This window comes from Elaeis guineensis, chromosome 13 (genome assembly GCF_000442705.2).
Source record: "Elaeis guineensis isolate ETL-2024a chromosome 13, EG11, whole genome shotgun sequence".
Lineage (NCBI taxonomy): Eukaryota > Viridiplantae > Streptophyta > Magnoliopsida > Arecales > Arecaceae > Elaeis > Elaeis guineensis.
The window spans coordinates 57,961,880-57,980,073 of record NC_026005.2 but is presented as its reverse complement, the minus strand read 5'-3'; positions in this window follow the sequence as shown (position 1 = coordinate 57,980,073).

The window sequence follows — 18,194 nt, the reverse complement described above, 5'->3', positions numbered from 1 at the left end:
GGGAGTGATACCAATGTTACCTATACCGATGATCTTTCCTTTGCTATTGTCTCCAAAGGTGACCATCCCTCCATTCTTAGCGTTAAGAGTGATGAATTAGGATTCATCACTAGTCATGTGTCTCGAGCATCCGCTGTCAAGATATCATTTCCTATTTCCTCCTTGGGATGCTAGACACACCTGCAAGCAAAAGTCAAATTTTTGTTTTAGGTACCCAAGCTTTCTTGGGTCATTTTTGGTTAGTCATAATGGTTCCTTTTGGAACCCATATTTTCTTTATATTTGAGTTTGCAGATGTGTTAGAGAAGCAAGTGTATGACTTATGTCCTACTCTACCACATTTGAAATATGTAATATTAGAAGACTTGTTACTTAAAGAGTTTACATAGATATTTTTCAGATACTTTTGTTTCTTCAAGGGGTTATAGCCAAGTCCAGCCTTATCATACACGGTCTTTTGATTTTCAAGAATCATATTAAGTTTATTTGAACTCAAGGTGAATTTTTCAACTAATAGTTTTAACTTGACAATTTCATTCTTTAAACTTTAATTTTCTTGAAGCAGGGTGGATTTTTCAATTGAAATACTTTCATTTTGTTGTAATAAAGATGGATTTTTCGATTTTAGATCTTTGTTCTTTATCCCTTGTTTCTTTAGTTCATCAACTAAATCACAAAAAGCTTCATGCAGTTCTTCAAATGTAAAGTCACTAGGAGTTTCAAAAATTACCTCATTTTCATGTGCTATAAGGCACAGGTTGGCTTGTTCAGTCGAGTCTTTCTCTTCGGAGCTTGAGTCATCACTCTCACTCCAAGTGGCCATCATGGCCTTCTTCTTGTACTTCTTGAGACCCTTCTTCAGTTGTGGGCATTCAGACTTGAAGTGTCCCAGTTTCTTGCATTCGTAGCAGATAAGGGATTGGTCTTTCTTCTTTTCTTTGCTCTGTTCCCCTTTCGTGAATGGCCTCTTCCTCATCCCTTGTTTTCTTTTTCTCAAAAATTTCTTGAATCTTCGGGTAATGAGTGCCATCTCTTCATCATGTTCTTCATCTTCAGTGTCATCAGTTTCTTCATCTGGTGGAGCTGTGGATTTGAGAGCAATTATTCTCTTCTTTTTGACTTCTTCCTCTTGATGTTGCTTCATGCTCAGCTCATGAGTCATCAATGATCTAAGAAGCTCTTCCAAGGGTAGAATGTTCAAGTCCTTGGCTTCTTGGATGGCGGTCACTTTGGCTTCTCAAGTTCTTGGTAAAGACCTGAGAATCTTTCTTACAAGCTCACTGTTAGTATAGGACTTACCAAGACTCTTTAAACCATTTATAATATCAGTAAAGCAAGTAAATATTTCAGTTATAGACTCATCATGCTCCATTTTAAACAATTCATATTTATGCACAAGCATGTTGATTTTGGACTTCTTTACTTGATTGGTTCTTTCATGGGTTATTTCTAACCTATCCCATATTTCTTTAGCAGACGAGCAAGTAGAAATACGATTAAATTCATTAGCATCAAGAGCACAATAAAGAACATTCATAGCTTTAGCATTTAATTGGGCCATTTTCTTATCAACCTCATCCCATTCTTTCTCGGATTTGGCTGATTCCACACCATCTATAATTTTAGTGGGTGTGTGAGGACCGTTCACTATGATACTCCACATATCATAGTCGAGTGCTTGAATGAATATTTTCATCCGAGCTTTCCAATAGGTGTAATTAGACCCATTGAAAAGTGGAGGTCGATTAGTGGATTGCCCCTCGGCTAGAGAAGTGCCAACTTGAGTTGCCATAGATCTTTGGCTCTTTGATTGATTAGATCAAAGTAGGGTTAGAGCACCAAGCTCTGATACCACTTGTTGCCCAGCTATGCAACCCAAGAGGGGGGGTGAATTGGGTTTCTAAAAAATTTTAAGCTTAACTTATGTCTTATGAAAAATATTTGACAATAGCTAAATAAATAGAGAGAGTAAAGTTAATTCAAGACTAATGACTAAATGCAAGAATACAAGAGAATAATGAAGAGTTAAAGAAGAGCAATTAGGCACAACACAAACAAAAAGATTTACAGTGATTCGGTGCCAACCTTGCACCTACATCCACTCCCCAAGCTCCTACTTGAAAATTTCAATCCACTAATCTTGTATTCAACCCGAATACAAACATCGAAAACTCTGACTCTAGCTATCCCAAGCTAGTCCACTTATTTTTCGGGTACAAGCCAACCCTATACACTCCGATTCAAGGTTCGGATCAACCTTCCCTTATTTTGAAACCCTTCCAAAATAAAAACAGTAACTTAAACAAAGTATAACAATGAATAGTACAAGTAAGTACAAAGAAAGCTCCTTTAATGAGCGTATGAGACTTTAAATACACTTTACTCAAGAAGAAGAAGACCCTTTTTGATTTCCTCAAGGTGGTTGGAGACTTGAATGTGCACTTAAGGAGTTGGTGAGCTTGGATTAAAGGCTTCTTGAATGCTTTGAGTGAGCTCTTGCTTAGGGCTGAAAAGTTTGCTTGAAATTTCTTTTTCAAAAACTCTCTTCTTGATTCTTCTTCATGATTCCTACCTTTTTGTCCCTTTTATAGCTTCAAGAAATAGTAAAAAATATTCTAGGCTGAAATAGAGCCGTTAGACCACATTAAATGAGCATTAAAAGTACTTAAAATGGGTTAAAAACTAACCGTTGTTAAACAATCCCATCACAGGGGTCAACTCATGGGTCGACTCATGCCTGGGGGTTGACTCGTGGGTCGACCTCTGTGGAAAAATATCAGAAAACAACCAGAAGACAAGGTTCTGTGATTTTTGATCTAAAAAATAGCAGGGGTCGACTCATGGGTCGACTCATGCTTTAGGGGTCGACTCATGGATCGACTCACAGGTTGTGCCAAGCCAAAAAATCTACGTGCCAAACAGCTCATTATGCCATGAGTTGACTCATGGGTCGACTCATGATTTTCAAACATGCATATCTTTCAAAATATAAGTCCAAAAATAATAAAATTTTCATCAATAAATCACAAATCTTTTGTTCTATCACTTGATACTTTCAAATCAGAGTTTTGATAAAATTATGATTTTATCCCTGAAAAGCAATAAGTCTTTTTTAAGTGAAAATCATTAGTACTCCTTCAAATACTTTGTAATCATCAAAATCAATCCAAGGAGCAACAAACTATCCAACTATAATTTTGGATAGATTATAGTGAAATTTCTAAGTAGATCTTAAGGAGTAGATATAGGTGCAAGAGGCACCAAATCACTATAAATTATAGTTTGTGACTGTTGCTCATCCTCTAACTTTTCATTGCTCTTACATTTCTGCTTACTTAGTTGCATTTGAATTCAGCACTCACCAAAACTTCACTACTTTGAAAAACTACACATTACTTGTTTAAATTTTTGAAAAATCTAATTCATCCGCCCCTCCCCCCCCCCCCCTCTTGGGTTGTTTTATTGGTAAACACTCACAAACAGGTTATATTTGAAGCATTAGCTCTACCATCTATACATGAAAGAAGATACGCATGTTAAAGATCATATAGATGAATGTAATAAAACTATTTTGGATTTAAAAAATATTAGTATTCTAATTGATGATGAAGATTAAGCTCTTATTTTATTGTGCTCACTACCATCCTCTTATGAGAACTTTATTATGTTGTATGGTAGAGAATTTCTTTAAGTTAGTGATGTAAAAGATGCCGTGCAATCTAAAGAGTTGAAAAATATGTCTAGAAGTTATGAGTATAATCAAGGAGAACACTTGATTACTAAAGGTAAGAACAAAGAAAGGAGTTCTAATAGTAAGGGCAAGAATAGATCAAGAGCAAAACATAAAAATATCCACTATTTTTATTGTCACAAGAAATGGTAGATTAGAATATTTTGTCCAAAGAGAAAAGAAAAAGGAAGAGCCTATCTCTGAAGCTAGTACTAGTGTAACACAAAAGAATTTTGATGATGCTAGTACTAAGATTTTGTCAGTCAGTATCGATAGCTTTGGATAGAACAGATTCTTAATATTCTAATTTTTTCTTTTACATGACTCTTAATAAAGATTCATTTTCTATCTAAGAGTAAGGAAAGGTTATGTTAGGAGATATTAAATACATTGTAGTTGTTAGCATCAGAATAGCTCAAATTGAGATGTATAATGGTACTATGAGGATTTTAGAAGCTTGGCATATTCTAGAATTGAAATAGAATTAATTTTTTTAGATACTTTGGATTCTTATAGGTACAAGTATACCGATGAGAATAGTTTACTGAAAATCTCAAACCCTTATATATAGTGATGAAAGAAAAGTTGGTTAATGGATTATATCACTCACTAGATAAAATAATAATAGGTACTACAATAGTTTCTTCATCGTCGGGGTTGTCAGGTATGGATGTTACTTAGTTATGGAATATATGTTTAGGGCATATGAGCGAGAGAGGGAAGATGTTCTATCTAAGAGAGGCATGCTTGATGGTGTGAAGATAGAAAAGAATGGACTTTTATGAATATTATGTATTTGATAAGTAGGAAAAAGTTTAGTGCTGATACTTACAATACCAAGAGTACATTGGATTATATCTATTCAAACCTCTGGGATCCTGAAAGGAAGGTAACAGTTTCCCTCCAAAATGCCCAAGTTGTATCTAAAATTTTTTTCTAATATTCTACTTGTTTATGGATCAAATCTTTACTTGAATTGCAGTGGAACCAGGGATCAAATTTTAAATTATCTGATATAAACCTTCACGGAGGTCTGGATATGTAGACCCTCTACTTCGTATGCACGTCAGACGCCGCAGGAAAGCAGGATGAACTCTAGTCTAATGAGCTTCACAACTCAATCAATCGAAGGATGAGATCTGATGATGTGACACCTCACACCAACAGGTGGGATGCCCAAGAAGGATCCATGCCCAAAGAGAGGAGGCGGCAACAAAGAGAGAGATGTAGAAGATGAAGGACCTCTCTCTTCACATGTCTGTCCCTCTCTCTTTTTCTCTTCTCTCAATTTGATTAGTTTGCTATTCTATTCTCTTCTATCATCCATAGGTAGAGACCCTCTCTATTTATAGATGATTCTCATGATCCAATGAGAGGACTCTTTATTCAAATCGAATTTGAATTGGCCCAATACTCATAAAAGAAGGACTCCTATATGAGATATAATTGCCATCACTTATGACATCCACTTTGCACCCACTCCCACACCCACTTGGGATGCCCCAAATAAGCACCAAACTAATTTTTGGTCATGCTTCATGAGTGGATATTCCTAGTGCAAGTAGGAATACTCATATCTCATCCAAAATAGGTTTGATTCAAAGCTGGTTCGAAATAATTTTGAAAGGCTGTCAATCTTAAACTTTTTAGCACTTTTGTACCAAGTCTAACTTGAATTTTGGACCTATTTAAGTCTAATTAATTTAGATCTAATTTGAAATTAATTAATTCTTAAATCCAATCTTTCATATATTTCATGGATCATAGATAGAAATTGTTCATCTCTAGGATTGAATCGGAACCTCATGTGTAGTGCTAGCTAGACATAGTCAACTCTTCAATCCCGTTTGACCCTTAACTCAATTCTTAATCAAGTTTGCTTATATGTTCAATCAAGTCAAGTACTTCCAGATTGGACATATAAACATAGGTCAATTCTTTCCTGCTTTGTCTGACTTGTGTGCGTGACTCTATAGATTCAAACACTAAGCCGGTAGCACAGGAATCAATTTCTGTACTAATCGAGATACTATCTAACAATGATTTTTGACATCCAGATAGATTGAATTATCACAAAAGAATATTTCAGAATCCATACTCATAGTTACCGCATAATTCATCTTTTTGACCCTGGATGCTCTAGGATGGTCTCAGGTTAACTGTCAACCGAGATTGCTTCATCCACATTGTATTTCAACCTTTCAAATTCATCTATGGATTATCCTGGCTAAGGCTTTACTAAATTAAAATACGATGATACATCAACTTCAATAATCTGGAGGGGTCAATCCCATCTTGATCCACATACAGACTTCAAAAGTACTTGACTGTATCCAGTAGCTTTCCATCACTGCGTTAAAAATTCAGGTAGTTCGGCATCAAAGCACAGTGAGTTGTTTGCAAGTCATTATGGTGATCTCAGATCTGAAGGATATTTATACCCATATGTTTCATGAGCAGCTCTTGACAGTAGAATGCTCAGCAGGTGAGTCACTTATTCAATGATGATGTACCCTTACATCTAACCTGTATGCCATACCAGTGTCACCACACTCCTTGGTTAAGAGAATAACCAACCTATATGGCACACAACGATCTTAACTCGATAAACATCATCGTCCCATAATGACGTATCATTTGATCGTGAATTTATTTAAGAACTATACGATAAATCCTCTCTTTATCGTACACTAGCATAGTTCCAGGGACTTCATCACAGTACAAGAGTTCAAGAAAGATATCACTTTGTGATGAAAAATATCAGAATAACTATTATTCAATAATTAATAATTCATATACAAAGATGAACTCAATCGTCATACGATTGATTTTAGGATACAATTTTCAACAACTCTCACTTGGACTAAAGCCAATCGGAGTAATATCTTATACTCATCTTTCATTTGAAGTCATCGAACTCTTTGATACCGAGAGCTTTAGTGAAGGAGTCGGCTAGGTTTTCTTTTCCGTCGATCTTCTGAAGCTCGATGTCACCTCGGTTCATGATCTCTCACACTAGGTGATAGCGGCACAGAACATATTTAGTATGATGGTGCAACTTAGGTTCTTTCACCTGAGCTATGGCACTGAAGCTGTCACAATACAGCAGGATAGGACCATCAATGAAAGGTATAACTTCTAGCTCGATAATGAACTTTCGCAACTACACCGCCTCCTTTACAGCATTCGATGTAGCAATGTATTCCGCTTCACATATAGAATCGGCCACACTATGTTGCTTGAAACTTTTTCAGCAAATAGCTTCTCCATTCAAGGTAAATACGTAGCCGATATGCTTCTGCTGTCATCATAATTTGATTGAAAATTGGAGTCAGTATATCTCACAAGTTTCATATCAGAGTCTCCATAGATAAGCTATTGCTCTTTAGTATTTCTCAAATACTTAAGAATTGCTTTTGCAATCTTTCAATGCTTCTCATCCAGATTTGACTGGTACCTACTCATTATCCCTAGTGAATAGGCCACATCCAACCTCGTACATGTCATAGCGTACATGATAGATCCCACTGTCGAAGCATATGGTATTCTACTCATATGCTCTCTCTCCTCAGGAGTTATCGGACAATCCTTCTTGAAAAGAGTAATTTCATGGCCTATCGAAAGATAGCTTTTCTTAGAACTATCCATGTTGAACCGCTTCAACAAGGTGTCAATGTACATGGATTGGGACAATCCAAGCAACCTTCTAGATCTATCCCTATAGATCTTCATCCCTAAGATGCAGGATGCTTCTTCCAAGTCCTTCATGGAGAACTATGATGATAACCATAGCTTCATACTCTGCAAAGTCGGGATGTCATTTCTTAGTAACAATATGTCATCCACATACAGCACAAGAAAAATGACCATAAAATCGTAAGCCCATTTGTAGACGCAAGGCTCTTCCCCGTTCCTAATGAAGTCATATGTTTTGATTACTTTATCAAAATGCATGTTCCAACTCCTCGATGCTTGCTTAAGTCCATAAATTGACCTTTTTAGCTTGCACACTTTCGATTTGTTTGTGAATGTGAATCCTTCAGGTTGTATCATATACACCTCTTCTTCCAGCTCTCCATTAAGAAAAGCAGTTTTGACATCTATTTGCCAGATCTCATAATCTAAGTGTGCAGCGATAGCAAGCATAATTCGGATAGACTTGAGCATTGCCATAGGAGAGAACGTCTTGTCATAGTCAATACCATAACATTGACGGTAACCCTTAGCAACTAGACAGACTTTATAGGTCTCTACCTTCTCATCCGCTCTTCTTTTTTTCTTGAAAATTCATTTACACCTTATGAATTTTATCCCTTCGGACGGATCAACTAGTGTCCAGACACTATTGATCTCCATGGACTCTATCTCGAACTTCATGGTCTCAAGCTATTTTTGGGAGTCAAACCTTTGCATCGCCTCCATATAGGTGATCGGATCCTCATCGTTCTCATCATGTTCAATAGGATCACCATCCCAGACCAAAAAATTATAGTATCTGTCCGACTGATGCGGTACTCTACTGGATCTTCTTAATGGTACCTCTACTGGCTCCGAATTCGATTCACCAATCGAACTCAATTTTGTATGCGTCGATCCTTCCACCTCATGAACTTTATCAAGTTCAATTTTACAAGCATTAGCTCCTTCACCAAGAAACTCCTTTTCTAAAAAGACTATCTGACTGCTAACAAATACTTTTTGTTCTGTAGCGAGGTAGAAGTAGTATCCTTTAATTTTTTTTGGATACCCTACGAATAAGCATCTATCGAACTTTGATCCAAGCTTATCTATCTTTAAACACTTGACATAAGCTAGACATCCCTAGACCCTAAGATGTGAGAGCACCTACTTATGTCCAGTCCATATCTTATATAGAGTTTTATCGATAGACTTGCTGGATACCTTATTCAAAATATAGCAGGCAGTCTCTAAAGCATATCTCCAAAATGATATTGGCAGACTGAAAAAGCCCATCTGGATCAGACCATGTCTAACAAGGTTCGATTTCTCCTCTCAGACATACCATTATGTTGTGATGTTTCAGGAAGGATCCATTATGAAAGAATCTCATTCTCTTCTAGATATGTCAGAAACTCACTGATGAGGTATTCACCTCCTCGATCTGACCGAAGAATCTTATTACTCTTTTCAGTTTATTTTTCTATTTCAGCACAGAATTATTTGAATATTTCAAATGATTCTGACTTATGCTTCATAAGATAGACATATCCATACCTTAATAGATCGTCTATAAACGTAATGAAGTAGTAGTATCCTCCTCTGGCACTTTATTCATAGGCCCATATACATCAGTATGTATTAGATCTAGAACATCACTGGCTCTTTCACCTTTTCTTTTAAAAGGTGACTTAGTCATCTTACCAAGTAGACAAGATTCACAGGTAGGCAATGATTCACATTCATGTATCTCAAAGACACATTCTTTGATCAACCTATCAATCCTATTCTTGTTCACATGACCAAGCCTACAATGCCAAAGGTAGGATTCGTTGACATTATCTATTTTGGAGTGTTTACTAGGTGTGTATATTACACTAACAGACCGTGATATTATGTATATGCCATATTTTAATTGTCCACGTATAATTATAGTATCATTCATAATGATATCACAAAAATCATCCTTTATTATAAACTTGTAACCAAGTTTGGCCAAAAGGCCTACAGAGATGACATTCATTATAAAGGAGGAACAATAATGACAATCATCTAACATGACACTACTGGATTCGAAGACGAGCTGTAAAGTTTTCAAAATTAGAACTGGAACAAGGCTTCCATCTCTAACGTTAAGGAACCACTCGTCCTCTCAAAAATTTTCACTTACCTGCAGTCCCTGTAATGAATTGCATATATTAATAGAACTTTCGGTATCCAATACCCAGGTAGCAGTATCACAAACAAAGAAATTACAAGGTGTTATCATATAAATACCTTGTGAAGCAACCACTTGCCTCTTTCTCTTGTTCTTAGGCCTTTTTCAAGGGTGGCTATATAAGCAGGATAATTTCTTTTTCAATGATCCAATTTTTTATAGAAGAAGCACTCTGTCTGGCTCTTGTCAACTTTTAACAGTTTGCTCTGCTTGGGATCGACGGCATGAGATTTTTGCACCTTTTTCTTCTTTCCTCTCATAGAGGATCGACACCCTGCAGATGAACCTTCCACTAAATTCACTGGCTCCTTTTGAAGCTGGTGATCCTTCTCAAAAGTCTGCAGTAACCTTAGCAAACTATGATAGTTTACTGCAGGCTTCGTCATTCTATAATGACTGAGAAAGGGTAGGTAGGATTTTGGTAGTAAATTGAGGATAGCATCCTTACCTAACTGTTCATGCAATGAAAAATCAAGTTTACTAAGATGTTCAATCTGCTCAATCATGTATAATACATGATCGGTAACTGAAGCTCCCTCTCGCATACGGGCATTGAACACTGCACAGAAAGTTTTATGTCTCTCTGCGTCCTCAGGAGTGCCGAAGGACTCATTCAATATTTGAATCATCTCCTCAGGCTATGCATTCTCGAACTTATGACTAAGTTCATCATTCATAGTTGCCCTCATCACGCAATGTACAGTCGTGCGATCATTGAGCCACTTCATGTAAGTATCTCTCGTAGTATGAGGAGCATTGACTGCAGGTTCTTCAGGTGCCTGATCCGTAAAGACATACAAAATTTTTTCGTACTCCAACACGATCTTCTACTTTCGATACCAGCTATTGAAGTTAGGTCTGGTGAGCTTGTCACTGTCCAACAGCGAACGGAGGGATAGTGTGTTCGCCATAACTGAAAGAAAAAAATATTAGCCTATTAGTATATGAATTATTTTTTTTATTTTTTAATCCTGAAGATATGGACTTTAGTCTAAAGATCCTCCCACTATTTTTTACGAATTGATAGCCTCTACCTCCAACTTAAGGGATTACATTAATTCTTTAGCGGGTACTAGCATCCACATGGACTGCATTCGGGTCTGAGTGTGGCTTGGCCAATCCTAGTGCATCCATGGGTAAGTTCATAACCAATTATTTTTTCAAGTAACTTCTAGCATTGGATTTTGCCCCAGACATCCCTTCAGCAGGCATGTGGCACCTCCACTGAAAATTCTGGTTAGGTCCAACCATTAACATGACACATCAAGTACATCCAACAAATAGATATCCAGATCCGAGTATGGCTCGATCAACCTGAGCATTGATCTGAAGGTACATCATGATGGTCATATGATAAATGATAATTTTAATAGATAATAGACACCAGGCGTGTGGCACCTCCAATGTGTATTTAAAATATTGAACTCATTATCACCCACCTTAATATGAGGCAATGACCAAGTTATCTCATAACTTTATCACTTTATGGATCTAATAATTTAGAAGATTTGATTTCATTGATCTGAGAATAAGAGAAGAAGTCGACCTGCAAGCTGCAAATCCTTTCATTGACTTCACTAAGTCATGTAAAGGATTAAACACAAGTTGGTCTAAAGATACCTAAATCAGTCACACTGATTCACCGTAATGGTATGGATCTGCATGAATCGACTAGTGACCTAATCAAAATATAATCTACTATGTTAGCCAGGTAAGTGAGATCAGTGAGAAGAATCTGTCCTTAACTCACAGTAGATGCATCTAGGTGAATAGCTCCCAATTAAAAACCACTTGATCGAATCTATCAAACTTATCTTAGACACCAACTGGTTAATTAGTTTCGATTTGGCATACCAGAAGATTTGGGCTCAACCATGAAGCCATGATCATGGTCCATTTATTAGGGTCAAACATATAGACTTGATCAGACTTCAACTATTGAGATTGATTTAGAGAAATACTGACTTAATCTAATTCAACATTTGATTAGACTTAATCAATTTCTCTACTTGGTCTATATGTGTTCCTAACCCTAGATCTAACCCATTAAAAGGACCTGATTCATGCTAACCCTTTGCTCATCATATTATATGGTGTCTTAATGATCTTCAATTCTCAATTCTAGATCATTCAAACTTAATTTAAAGTTAAGTGTATGAAATGTATGTTTCAGTTTGTAAAACTATTCTACAAAGGTTTCAAGTGAAGCATACCATATATTTCAAAATATGAAAATAAATTTTTATAATATGTTTAACAATTAAACATATATAGGTATGATCTAAACTTTATTCAGACATCTCATGTATCATGATAACTTTTAGATCAATACCAATTATATCATATGTAATATGTAATTCAGATCTAAAATAATTTTATATCTGAATTTTATCCTATTATAATGAATCATAAATTACTTTATATCTAATCTAAATATATTTATGATCAAAATAATACATAAAAGTCTGTTCACTTTTCTTCTTCATGAAACTGGATTACAACGACATCCCTGCACATCATAAGAAAATCCATCGAATAGGTAAAAGAGAGATTAATCTCTTCAATCTCTTATGACCGGATGGTCTAGTGATCTCATCAATCTAAGTACTAGGCTACTAAGATCTGAAATCTAATTTCATATATAATTACATCAACATGCAATTATTGATAAAACTATTTTATATCATGAACATATCCTTGATCTCATCAATTATGTTCTTTATTTAATCTAATTAGATTTGATGTATCATATATATCATATCAAATCTAAAACTTATCTTATATTGATTATAAAATATCAATTTTAGATTTGATATCAAATAGAAAAATAATTAGATGCAAATATGTGTGCATAAAAAATTAATTTCTCATAAAATCTATTTTCACGCAGTGCTGAATTATGATAGGATTCAGATCTAAATATCCATTGAAATGGATCTAATTTAAATTTAAAATAATTCTTACTTTATAAAGAAAATAATAAAATTAAAATTTTATTAAAATAGATTTAAAATAAATTTTTAATTCATATTATTTTTTATCAAAAATTCAGTAACAGCAGAATTTTGTTATAACAGATTTATAACAACCTCAATTAACCATTGATTAGGCACCTCTAATCCAATCAAAATTAGATTAAAAATTTTATATAAAAAGATTTGAATGAGATTTAATATCACACAAAAAATTTTAATTATATCTCATATAAATAATCATAAAAAATTCTATTTTGTATGTATATATTTTAAGTCTGCTCTGATACCAGTTGAAGAAAAAGGAACAGTTTCCCTCCAGAATATCCAGGTTGCATCTAAAAATTTTTTCAAATATTCTACTTATTTATAGATCAAATCTTTACCTGAATCACAGTGGAACCAGGGATCAAATTTCAAATTATCTGATATAAACCTTCGCGGAGGCCTAGATATGCAGACCCTTTACTTCGCATGCACGTCAGACACTGTAGGAAAGCAGGATGAACTCTAATCCAATTGGCTTCATAACTCAATCAATTGAGGGATAAGATTTGATGATGTGACATCTCACACCAGCAGGTGGGATGCTTAAGAAGGATCCACACCCAAGGAGAGGAGGCGGCAACAAAGGGAGAGATGTAAAAGGTGAAGGACCTCTCTCTTCACACGCCTGTCTTTCTCTTTTTCTCTTCTCTTAATTTGATTAGTTTGCTATTCTATTCTCTTCTATCATCTATAGGTAGAGATCCTCTCTATTTATAGATAATTCTGATGATCCAATAAGAGGAGGACTCTTTATTCAAATCTAATTTGAATTGGTCCAATACTCATGAAAGAAGGACTCCTATATGAGATATAATTGCCATCACTTATGACATCCACTTTACACCCACTCCTACACCTACTTGGGACACCCCAAATAAGTACCAAACTAATTTTTGATCATACTTTATGAGTGGGTATTCTTAGTGCAAGTAGGAATACTCATATCTCATCCAAAATAAATCTGATTCGAATCTGATTCAAAGTCGGTTCGAAATAATTTCGAAAGACTATCAATCCTAAACTCTTTAGCACTTTTGTACCAAGTCTAACTTGAATTTTAAATCTATTTAAGTCTAATTAATTTAGATCTAATCTGAAATTAATTAGTACTTAAATCTAATCTTTCATATATTTCATGGATCATAGATAGAAATTGTTCAACCTCGAGATTGAACCTGAACCTCATATATAGTGCTAGCTAGACATAGTCAACTTTTCAATCTCGTTTGATCCATAACTCAATTCTCAATCAAGTTAGCTTATATATTCAATCAAGTCAAGTACTTTCAGATTGAACATATAAACATAGGTCAATTCCTTCCTACTTTGTCTGATTTGTGTGCATGACTCCATAGGTTCAAATACTATGTCGATAGCACAGGAACCAATTTCTATACTAATCGAGATACCATCTAGCAATGGTTTCCGACATCCAGATAAGTCAAATTATTGTAAAAGAATATTTCAGAATTCATACTCATGGTTATCACATAATTCATCTTTTTGACCCTGGATGCTCTAGGATGGTCTCGAGTTAATTGTCAATCGAGATTGCTTCATCCATATTGTATTTCAACCTTTCAAATCTATCTCATAGATTACTCTGATCAAGACTTTACAAAATTAAAATACAGCGATACATCAACTCTAATAATTTGGAAGGGTCAATCCCATCTTGATCCACACACAGACTTCGTAAGTATTTGACTGTACCCAGTAGCCTTCCTTCACTGCATTAAAAATTCAGGTAGTTTGGTACTTAAGCACAGTGAGTTGCTTGCAAGTCACTATGGTGATCTCAGATCTGAAAGATATTTATACCCATGTATTTCGCGAGTAGCTTTTGACAGCAGAATGCTCAGCAGGTGAGTCACTTATTTCGTGATGATATATCCTTACATCTCACCTGTATGCCATACCAGTGTCTCCACACTCTTTGATTAAGAGGATAACCAATCCATATGGCATACAACGACCTTCACTCGATAAACGTCATCATCCCGTAATGACGTATCATTTGGTTGCGAACTTGTTTAAGAACTATATGATAAATTCTCTCTTTATCATACACTAGTATAGTTCTAGGGACTTCATCATAGTACAAGAGTTCAAGAAAGATATCACTTTGTGATGAAAAATATCAGAATAATTATTATTTAATAATTCATATACAAGAATGAACTCAATCATTACACGATTGGTTTTAGGATACAATTCCTAACAGATCCCTCTCCAATTGCATTGAGGAGTAGATATTATTATTTTGTAATATTTATTGATGATTATTCTACAAAAAAAATTGGTATATTTTTTGAAATATAAGGGTGAAGTCTTTGTCAAATTTAAATAATGAAAAGCTTTGGTTGTAAAGAAGATCGAAAGAAAGATTAAAATGCTAAGAACTGATAATGGCTTAGAGTATTGCTTGGATGAATTGGATAAGTTCTGCAAGAGTGAAGGTGTTGTGAGACATCACACTATATAAGGAATATCACAATAAAATGAAGTTGCAAAATGGATGAATAGAACACTTATAGAGAGATCTTGTTGTATGATCTCAAATGCTAGTTTTGATAAAACTTTCTAGGTTGAAATAGTTAATATAGTATGGTACCTAGTAAATTCATCTTCATCAACTGCAATTGAGTGCAAGATTTTGCAAGAGATATAGTTTAGCCACTATTAATTATTCTAATTTATGAATATTTGATTGCCTTGCATATGTTCATGTGAATGATGGTAGACATGAACAAAAGATAAAAGGATGTATATTCTTAGATTATATAGATGGGGTGAAGGGATATTAATTATGGTGTACAAATGATTCTGATCATCCAAAACTATTATTTGTAAAGATGTTATTTTTAATGAGTCTGCTATGTTAAACTAGAAGAAGGAATCTATAGACAGTGTATGTATAAACTATGATGTTAATTAACCAATGGAGCTTGATATTGAAGCTCTAGGAAAAATGTCACAAAATTTTCTAGCCCAATCTAATGAGACAAAGATGCAAAAATTTATACACCACAACAATAATAGTACCATCTTGATACTAGTAAGGAGAGGAGGCACATTAGACCATCTTCAGATATGCAGATATGGTTGTTTATGCTCTTGCAGCAGTTGGGAGTATCGAGGGTGAGGAATCTTATTTCAGGATGCAGTTAACAATAAGAAGTATATAGAATAGATCACAAATATGAATAAAAAAATTGAGTCACTTAAAAAATCATACTTGGGAGATAGTCCAGTTGCCTAAGGATAAAAGAGCAGTAAATTGTAAATGAATTTTCAAGAAAAAAAATGATATTCATGAGGCTAAGGTAGCATGGTTCAAAGCATAGTTAGTTGCAAAGAGCTTTCTCAAAAGAAGAGAGTGAACTTTGATGAAGTGTTCTCTCCTGTTGCAAAGCATAGCTCCATACGTATTCCACTTGCTATGGTTTATGCGTTTGATTTAAAGCTTGAGCAGTTTGATGTAAAAATTATCTTCTTGCATGATAAGTTGGAGGAACAAATCTATATATCATAGACAAAGAGATTTTTTGTTCCAAGTAAAGAGAATTATGTTTGCCTATTAAAGAAATCTTTTTATATTTTAACGTAGTCACCTAGGTAATGGTACCAAAGATTTGATACTTTCATGATTAATAATGGTAACACAAAAAATCACTATGATAGCTATATCTATTGTAGAAAATTTTTTGATGATTCCTTTGTGTATTTGCTATTGTATATTGATGATATGTTGACCGCAGCATAGGATAAATTTAAAATCAATAGGTTGAAAGTTCAGTTGATTAATAAATTTGACATGAAAGATTTAGATGTTGCGAAGAAGATTTAGGAGATAGAGATCCACAAAGATGGGCAAGCAGATCGATTGTTCTTGTCTCTGAAAATATACATTAAGAAAGTACTTAAACATTTTGGTATGGCTAGATCAAAACTAGTGAGTACTTCTTTGGCCGCACACTTTAAATTATTTATTTTATTATCACCACAAACTACGGAGGTGGAGCACATGTCATATGTTTTATATGCTAGTGCAATTGATAGCTTGATATATGCTATGGTTTGCACTAGGCTCGATATTTTATATATTGTTAGTATAGTTAGCAGATACATGTGAAATCCTAAAAAGATATATGGGTAGATCATGAAATAGATTATGAGATATTTGAGAGGCTCTATAAATATTAGCCCAGTGTATTATATTAATAGATCAACTATAGTTTTGCATGCTTTGTTAATTCTGATTATGCAGGTGCTTCATTAATAATAATTATTGATAGGATATATCTTTATTCTTTTTGGTTGTAAAATTAGTTGAAAGGCTATACTTCAAACTATAATTATCTTATCTATAATTGAAGCAGAGTATATGGCTATACTGAAGGGACTAGAGGAAGCTATATGATTGCATGATCTTATTGATTGTTTTGTCTTATAGCGGCAGTTAACAGTTGTATACTGTGATAGCCAGAGTGCTGTGCACTTGGCCAAAAAATTCAATGTATTATAAGTGGACCAAACATGTTAATGCCAACTATCACTTTATTCGAGAGATCAGCAATAATGAAACTATTGTAGTTCAAAAGATAGCCATAAAGAATCCAACTGATATATGGACAATGTCACTTCTAATTAGAAGTTCAAGCATTTTTTGAACTTGATTGGTATTTGTAGAGGCATCTACCCTTATAGTATAGATGATGAAGAGATAATGAGAAAGATTTCGATATATTTGATTTGATAAATTTCCAGCTAAGATGGAGATTAATTGAGTTTGTTTTCGACTTTACTTCTAGTAAGACAAGTCTACATTAACAGAAGATCTATTTTGGATGGCAATTTAAGTCAATATCGAATTAAGATACTAGCCTAAACTGATTTATTATAGGAATACTAATTCAAGTCTAAATCAGTTTATTATATATATATGTGTGTGTGTATCCCTTGTAATCCTAAAAGAAGTTGTAATTGAGTGTCCTGGAGATTTGATGGATTAGAGGCTTGAATTTAAGAGATAATTTTATACTTTGTAATCTTCAGTTTTTTATAGTGAAGCTTTTGGACTATCTCTATTCATAGATGTCGGTCAATAGACCGGACCACAAACATTTTGTATACTCTTGTTTTTCTCTTGTTCATTTCTCTCTGCTTTACCCTTTTCTCTTCTTTCTTATTTCTTGTCTCGTTATTCTCCTTGCTGATCATGGTAGTTCCTTTACGTATGTTTATATTTTGCTTTGTGCATGCTTATCAATAGTGCCAAGAATCAAATATCAAATGACCATCCAAAATCAATGGTGGATATAAGAATATTTGAAAATAGCACTCTCAAGGATGCAAACCTTAAACTCTGAAAAATCTACAGGTGATAGTTGGTACTTGAGTCCCTATTTAAATGATATTATTGTCCAAGCATGGTTTGCATGATGGGAATCTTTCCCAACTCCATGCATTTGTTATTACATTCTTTGGGCATTCCCCACGCACCAGAACACCTTCTTGAGACACAACACATATACAACACATCGGC